This window comes from Lepeophtheirus salmonis, chromosome 4, assembly GCF_016086655.4.
Source record: "Lepeophtheirus salmonis chromosome 4, UVic_Lsal_1.4, whole genome shotgun sequence".
Classification (NCBI taxonomy): Eukaryota; Metazoa; Arthropoda; class Copepoda; order Siphonostomatoida; family Caligidae; genus Lepeophtheirus; species Lepeophtheirus salmonis.
In genome coordinates this window covers 8,845,895-8,854,753 of record NC_052134.2, presented here as the reverse complement: position 1 = coordinate 8,854,753, position 8,859 = coordinate 8,845,895, and the positions used below count along the sequence as shown (strand labels likewise).

The following is an 8,859-nucleotide window of genomic DNA, read 5'->3' as shown; positions in this document are numbered from 1 at the left end:
TAATGAAAAATTGTGCCAAAGCCGATCACTTTTTTTATTACATCAAATCTTTAAATGCAGACAGTAGTTCATTTTTACAATATTGCGAAAGCTTTTTTTCGCTGTTTGATTTTCTCTGAACTCAATTAATTGTATATTATTATATATATTATTTTCTGGGTTCGTAATAGGTGCTTCGTTTGGTAAAATTTAAGGCTACTACGCATAGCACATCATTGGCAAGCATACATTGTAAAAAAACTTTATCCCAAATGACTCTTCAAAATTTATGAGTCTTTTTATGTAATAAATTACATTAAGGAAGCTTATATTATTAAATAACTAAGTACGAGACTAGAGTAAATTTATGTTTGGTGTAAATCCCAGATAAATCTCAGGAGAGAAATCATTGTGTGAACTACTTTCTAAGTGGGAAACAAATCCGCATAATTTATATTTAAACTAAAATTTTAGCGTTAAGTAATGCTTATATATTGTTAGAATATCCAAAAGCTGAAAAGGCTACAATCTTAAGCCTGCTTAAATATTTGAGTATCTCCATGAATCATATTTAAGGTTAAACTGAAGATTATGTTTCAAACTTTATTAAAAACTTGTTCTTGAGGATAGTGAGAACAAAATTAAGTTTATTTCCAGTGAATTATAATTTAAATCACAATTTTTATTTCATATGACCTTCCTCAGCCTAAATGACAGTCAATGATGTGTTGACTAAAAGCAGTCCTCAATTCTTCATCTTCCAGTGCCCTCACCCCTATCCTCACTCACCCCTCCCATTTTAAAAGCCATAGTCCTAAGAAACTTTAGTTTTTGGGGCCTCTGCTAGATGGTAGGGCACTACACACTCTGCGTATTAGGTAGCTGCGGCCCTGTTTGTGTCTAGTATCATTTCATCTTGTTTTAAGTGCCTCTTACGAAACTGAGACTGTGTAAAAAATAACCGAGACCTATAAAGCTGAACTAATACCAATACTGAAAACATTCAAATGAATGAACCGATACCAGGATCGATAGAACCGCTGAACCAGAACTGGGCACAACCTTGTTATTTACTCTATACACTTAGAGTTCTTAGTGCATACTTTGTGTTTAAATATAATTTTTGCTTGGTATTTCTTCGGAAAGAAACATATGAAACGATGTCAGTTATAAGTATTGAGTTAATTAAGGTAAAATTTTTGTCAACAATAATTGTTTTGATTAAAATTTGAATTAAAAATAATGGGAGGAAAACCTTTTTTACCTCAAATTTGTAGTTTGACCTCTTAAAAATGTTAAAAACAATAATATATTTGGTCCCTTTTTTACTCTGATAAAAAAGTCAACCCACGTAGACAACTATAAAGGAAATATATTGTTTTTGTGTATCGCAAAAAGTGAATTGGAAGAGGATCTAGATACGAGAGATATTCAGTTCACCGTTCAAATTCAAGCCTGTTTTATTTATAAACTTATTTTAGAATGTAAAGGAAGATACAGGCAAGTTCTTGAGTTACACTAATACTATCTATACTTAAATATAATATTAAGATAAATAATAAATAAGTTACCATAGATAAAATATATCCATAAATTCACTGTCTTGTCCCATTTTATCATGATCTTAAATGGATTAAAAAAAAAATTTAACATATGAAATGGTTCAACAACACTTATTGAATATTTCTTATAAATATTAATAATTTACTTCATTTCAAAATGTAACATATTTATCACCTTAATCAATCTAGCTCCCCTTCTATGATCAAACTGAAGGGCATATTACAAACAGCTATTTATATATTCGGTTATATGTGAATAAAAAGTTACAAAATTTATCATGCAGCTCAAAAACTTACAAAGGTATTTTTATATAATATCCTGTATAGATTGAACCCATACAAACAGTACCCACAAGTACCCACAGACGCTCATAATATCAATTTAAAGCCGTAAATATTAAACATTTTTGAAGGGACAAAGATTCTAAACCTCGTTTTGTCTAATTACTAGAAGTAGAAACTGGCATTGCTAGAAGTAATTAGGCGCTGACTAAAAGACATACCTTGTTGTAATAATAAAGATAACTCTTCAAAAATCATCTGTCTTTCTATCCATTTTTTATGACCAGACACAAACAAAGCTACCAAGTGGTCCATTAAAGGATAAACCCTTTGAAGATATAAATTATTAATTGACTATAGAATTTCAACAAAATTAATACTATAAATAGATGTGTGTGTGATTAATGTAGCCACTCTGAGCGGCAATGATGGCTTCCAGGCGGCTGTGTAAGTCCCGGCCCTACTTGCCTTAGCATCCCAGTACTGCTTAAAAGTGGTTTTGATGGTCTTTTTGTTTGGATGATAGACACTGTAGCCTTCTATTCGACATACATCCAAAGGTGTAGTCGTATCAGAGCTGTAGGCGGCCAAAAGTCTCAAAATAACTCAAAAGAGTCTTGCAACATGGGATATAAGTTTATTTCATTACTGTTATCAAAAGTGGCCCCTCTACCCTCACAAGGATCTTTTCTGATAGCTCACTGGACAGTCTTGTGTGAAACCCTGAGATCTTTTGCATGGGGCATAATGTACTTAAGGGGTATTGGTCCATGCTGTTTTCTTTAACCCATTGAGATCAAGTTAGGCCTTTTTGATAGAGCTCCTCTTCCTCTCCAACGTTTCAGACTTGTAGACGGTGGTCCTGGAGACGCCCAATTGCTTGGAGTGCTCGGATGGTGCTTGAGTGTACGTAGGCTAGAGAGCTCAGGTTTGTTCTGTTTTGTAAATAATTGTTTAAGCTTTAATATATCGAAATATGAATTAATTTCAATCCTTCGACTTTCATTAATTATTGAATTAGTAAGTATTCATATTTTGATGGACAACTCGGTACTCAATACTTGGATGTTCTAACCTCAAGAATGATAATAACAGCTTAAATATGATATGATGAGGTAGGGACTACGTAACTCTCAGAAGCATTTATTGGCTGTGGCTTTACTTACACATACTAGTTGCTATACCTCATCGACAGTCAATTTTTTTATTTTATACTGGCGGTTGTACCCCTGCATTGTCAAGAGTAATTACACGTCGACTAATTGACAAAATTAGCTTTAAATAACTTCCCAACTAATATTCAGTCTTATTCTACGTTATTCATAAGTTCACTCACACAGCTACTCAATACTTAGTAGTTCTCTCCACAAGAATGAAATAATAATAATAACAAAATGAAGTTTTTCCTTGAAATGGTTTGATGAGTATGGGTAGGGAATGGGCATATATTTGAGCAAACAAAAAGTGACCATCAAAAAAGATATATGATACTATTGTATAAAAATTCGCTGTCTATATTGTAATGATTTTGGAATAAAAAATATAACGTGTTTTGAACTAAAAATGAAAATTTTCTATTTTTAAAATAATACTAGTATTAATTATACTTCACAAAAGTATCGGCTAACTTTAGAATCTTTATTAGAGGGAGATACTATCGTAAAAATGATTTTTCAACAAATGAACAAAAAATACAAAAAAGAACACGGAAAAACCGTTTATTCGTTAAAAATGATGGAAAGTAATTTACGCTGAGATTGAAAAAAAATTATTATTTTATTTTATGTATGTACTTTTTGTTCCTTTGATCTGTTTTTTCGTACCAGAAAGTTTTTTTTTAAATTATTATTTATTATCGATAATTAGAGATGTTTTTTTGCGTAAGAAAGTTTTTTTTTTTAAAGCGATAATTAGGATGAAGCGCGTGGAGAAGACAGGAGCGAGACGTATGGTATTTCTGGATAAAGACTTATGCCTGCTAAATCACTAAAAATACTCATGGAAACTCATTTTCCACAATGTAAACTCAGTACGTCTTCTGGAACATCCATGCAAGCAAATGATTTTAACGTTGATTTCTTGAAGAGCAGCAAGGTCAGGAAATCCTGTAACTTATTTGGCTCTTACAAAAGCTGGGGACCTTATGAACTGAAACCAATTTTACTTCAACAACTTGGGGATGCCATCATCGCCTATATCTCAGAACTTTATAAAGTTATTCTCATCACTGGTTATACATCAAGATGCTGGATATCAGCCACTTGTGATATGATTTTGGAGAAATTGAATTACTGCAATAAAGAAAATAACCTTCTAGATTAAAAATGTAATTGTTCAAGGGGAAATACTATAAAAAGATTAAAATTCATATATATTTATTTAATTATTCTTTTTTAAATCAATTTACACCAAATATAGGCGAGAATTCTTCTTTAAGAGGGAAATGTTATCACACGTACGACTTATTAACTAATGAATAAAGAAGAAAATAAAGCACACATTAATGGTTTTTTCATTTTCTTATCGATAAACTTCGTTTTTTTCTTAACACAGAACCCTTCTTTACTGATAATTATTGCTGAACAATAAGTTTCGATATATTACTGTTTTGAGATTAGAAAAAGGGAAACAGTTCTTGCGTTTGCTCGTTTTCTAATTTATTCATTATTAACAAAATCATTGTTGTGATTACGTCTCCCTCTTATAAAGAATCTATAGTTTGTCGTCTACCTTTATACAAAATGAGTACTAATATTAGTAAACTAGCTAAAAAAATTATCTACATCTGGATTGAAATTAATAGATGCCATAAAATTTGGAGCTACCTACAGCGTGACATCAAAAAATATTATTCTTGTTATAAATACCCTTATAGTCCCACTCCGGCGTCAAACGATACTTAATGTCTTCGTCCCACATGAAGAGAATAACTGGATACTAAAAACATCGGACTCATGATGATTATTGCAATTCTTGGGTATTAACAGGGTTCTCATGTCTCACGCATTTTCAATCAATCACACGTGACACATTGTATTTCTCATACATCATCAATCTAAAAAATTCCAAATATTTTATTTAAAACAATAATGCATCAAATGTAAGTCATCCACCTCTGTCACTGTACCTCAAAACAAGCCACAAGTCTTATTTAAACACTTGGTAGTTTGGGTAAATGACGTCAGTGTACTAACAACTTCACATGGTACAATTAAAACTTTCAAGTCGAGTCCCAAGAAAGCCACTCAGAATTTAATAATATTCATAGATTCTACCTTAAAAGTCCCAAGAATCAACACTAAAATCCCAAGGAAATAATAGTTCACTCAGAATTTATTACAATTTGACACTTACCTTCCCTTGCCTTAAGTCAGTTATATTTCATATTGTTCTTCACCTTCAATAGTATTTACTGATAACTGTATAAAATCCTTTTTTTATTCACTTTAAGACTATCATTGTATCGTTGATGAACCTTCTCCCGTTCAAGTTTCGTTATATAGGCTATAAGAGGCTGTAAGTTCCAATAAATTTCACAGTTCTTTCTCATACAGGGGGTCCCGCATAACACGGTTTCAAACACCGCAGATTTTGTATAATGCAGTATTTGGAATTATTTTAACTCCCCGTAGAGAGGGGGAAATTTACCCTCATCTCGTGTTTTTTATTATTATAATAACAAATTATATAAAAAACAATCTTTTGAGGTAAACAAGAATTTTTGTAGCTGTTGATGAGTTCGTTCATTTTATGGCTATATATTTATGTAACAGAACTAGATAATTTTTCATAGGGGGAGTTTCCTGTATATATTTGACTTTATAGCTAGACTAAACACTTTTGGTTAACTTATTGTATAAACATGCTATTAAAAAGGTTTCTCAATAAATATTGGTTAAGTTCCGATTATTTCAATTTTATGTTATATAACTAACCAGATGAAAAAATCAAGTAAATACCCGATCAATATTACATTTTTCAATTATTTTACAAGTAAATTGTCCAGAATACATTATTTTCAATAATTTATCAAAAATAAAATGTTTTTATTCTCGTAACAGTACTCAAAAATAGTACAAAGTGGATATAGAAAAATAATTCCTCCAATTTTACGGGTTTGGATACTAAAAAAGTCCCCGTATAACGTGGATTTAATATAACGCAAATTTTTTTAATTCCCAAAAACCACGAAAATTAGATGAACAAAGAACATGATCTGAACAATTTTAAAATGACTACACGAGTAGCAAACTGATTGTTTATTGTATAAAATTCCAAAATTTCGAAATTTTGATATCAACAATCCGTAACGTAGCGTCAATATCCTAAGATCTTTGGATAAATCCCAAAATTGACATCTTTGAGTCGAAATGATTTCAAAAATTGAGACCCCTGATGGAATGACCTTTGTCTCCAATTAACATTTTAGCATTTGCAAACAAATTGTAATTCCTCGAAATTCAAAAGACGTCATTGGGAAAAAAATACATATACTTTTCAAATTTTCTATAAAAATTTCGAAAATATTGGTAAATAACTGATGATTCTATGCTACTAGGGAATGAAAAGTAATTTATTTGTATATATGTAGTATTTTTATGTTTAAAAAAACAACAACTGTATAAATAGTATGAAAAACACAAACATCTGTTTTTTAAACATCAATTTTGCCAGCTTGAAAGCCAGAAATAGATAACAATTGTTTCAGAAATACAATTCTACAAAAAGAATATCTACAATTTACAAATAATTCATTTTCATTTTAACAAAATAATATAACATATTGTAATATAATTAACTATTACAGGACAATAAATGGTTTTCACAGAATAGAGGAATACATTTGGATGAGTCCCTTTTGAATATAAACATACATATGCATAATTGAATCGATAATAATGTAATAAACCATATTAGTTTATGATTCGTGTATATTTCGTTATAATAAAATTATCCTTAATCTACTATATTCATATAAATGTTGGAAATCCTCTTCTATTTCATCAAAATATGCAACTATAAAAGCCTTTTCCTGGGATCACAAAACCGATTGTTAGTCTATTAAAACACAATATCATAATTATTCAACGTTTTAGAACGTAAATCAAGGCCCTTTCTACTAAACACTGTTACCCTAGATACATATGACTAAAATCGCCTTTGTCTTCCACCCGGCAATAGTGATTAAACCAAATTTTATTTTTCGCAGCCTCTATTTTTATTTAAAATTGCGTAGTAAGAGTATCAATCAACACCCTGATCTTATGTCTCACAAATATATAATTAATCTCATGCCACACATTCCATTTCATAAAGATCATCAATCCTAATTCATGGATGATACAGTTTTCTTCCTCGTTTAGACATAACACTTTTAAAATCATCTCATAATAGTTCTACATCATTTTTAATACAATTAAGTACTATTTAAAAATTAAGTTTTCAATTAACTCTGAATGAAATAAAAATTATGAGAAGTAATATTAAAGATAGTAGGAAATATAATTTCAAAAAAAGTCCCTCAGAATGTTTTCCTACCTTTGGCCTCAAATTATTCTTCTACAAATTAAAATATGCAGAATCTGAAAAATAAAGTAAATATTCATACGAATATTAGAAATATTCGCTGAAAAATATATTATTAAACAAATAACACCTTTTATCCCCTGATTAAATAAAATCCTGAAATGTAATATTCGTTCTTATATGTGGTTATTTCAAAAATACTTAATTACCCAAAACCAATGGTTTAATTAAAACTGTTAATATTAATAAAAACAAAAGAAAATTAAACTATACAGGGCATTAAGATCACATCAATGCTTCCTTAGGCCTGGGATTTTGTTATGATGTGGTTGTTTAATACTGTCAGAAACATTGTTTTACAAAAACTATAGGGAAGTTTTGGGCATTATGGCTACCGTTTTTCCACATATAAAAAGAATTAAAGTTACAAATAAGAAACGCCGTTGCCCTGGGATTATAATTTTTGTCTACAACAACTTGTAGATTCGAAAGGCTTCTAATGTTGTTCGTGATCGACCTTGTTTCTGCCAACAGGATTAAGAACCTTGTCATGTCTCATAGAGGTTGCTGAAGTGGCTGAGAAAGCACTTATCAGGAAATATACCCACCCAGTTGTGCAGAATTTAATCCAATTGATTATTTTGTCTTGGACTATGTTGAATATAAACAAATCGAACTTCTCAAGTTATCAAGTACTCTCTGATTGCCTCCCTCAAGGAAATAATGACCAACATGTCTAGGAACTACCTTGTCAATGCTTCTCCTCCTTCCGGCCTGGATCCAGGCAGTGATTGATGCTGGAAGCAAATCCATCAAATAACAACTTTTTCAATATTCATATGTACAATTCCAGATAATTTTCAGGTAAATCCGCCATGAAATGTGGCCTCAGTGACAATTTAAAGATTTTTGAAAAATGCGCCGATTTGATCTTATCACCCTATACTAATATTTTAATAACTAACCAATTTATGCAGGATTTTTTTAAAGATGGATGTTACTTTATTAACGATATGAGGGATTTAATTTATTAACATGGATAAAATTAAACATTTAAGGGTGTCTAGAGGGGCAATGCCTATAAAGCATGTTCAATCGTTAAAATTTTCTACTAAATTGGTTAGTGATTGAGTGATGGGATAGTTTCATGATATATTTTATTTTGGTTTTATTAGGACAACCAATGGTTGAATTGAACCATTGGTTTTGGGAAAGAAATACCTTGAGGTACATTATACAACTTTCCCTACAAATTTTATATTCTACTTTTATCTTTCAATTGGAGAATGCGTGAGCGGAAAGTTGTTATTAAATTATCGCAAATTAATGATAATGAGAAAATAACTTTGCAATGTCAAGGGACACGAAGAATGTAAGAGTAGGAGAACAAGGATTTCGTCTTTTTTGAGATTTTCCGACAATTATCTCATTGTAGGATCATTAAAGAAGATTGAAGGTCTCATTATGTGGAGAAGGTTGTGAGAGGGACTGGGAGTCAATCCGACCAACA

The 8,859-nt window shown here is 30.7% G+C and overlaps 1 long non-coding RNA gene across 2 annotated transcripts; it reads right to left on the bottom strand.

The window, feature by feature from the left end:
* Positions 1-3,518: 3,518 nt before the first annotated feature.
* Positions 3,519-5,519, bottom strand: LOC121116313 (uncharacterized). 2 transcript variants are annotated; one of them, XR_011779509.1, is made up of 4 exons: positions 5,178-5,519; positions 4,937-5,121; positions 4,691-4,878; positions 3,519-4,114 (listed from the first exon to the last, which is right to left on the bottom strand). It is a non-coding gene; the product is annotated as an uncharacterized lncRNA (long non-coding RNA). The 2 variants fall into 2 exon arrangements; XR_005863815.2 differs by lacking the exon at positions 4,937-5,121 and having other exon boundaries at positions 3,734-4,114.
* Positions 5,520-8,859: the final 3,340 nt, after the last annotated feature.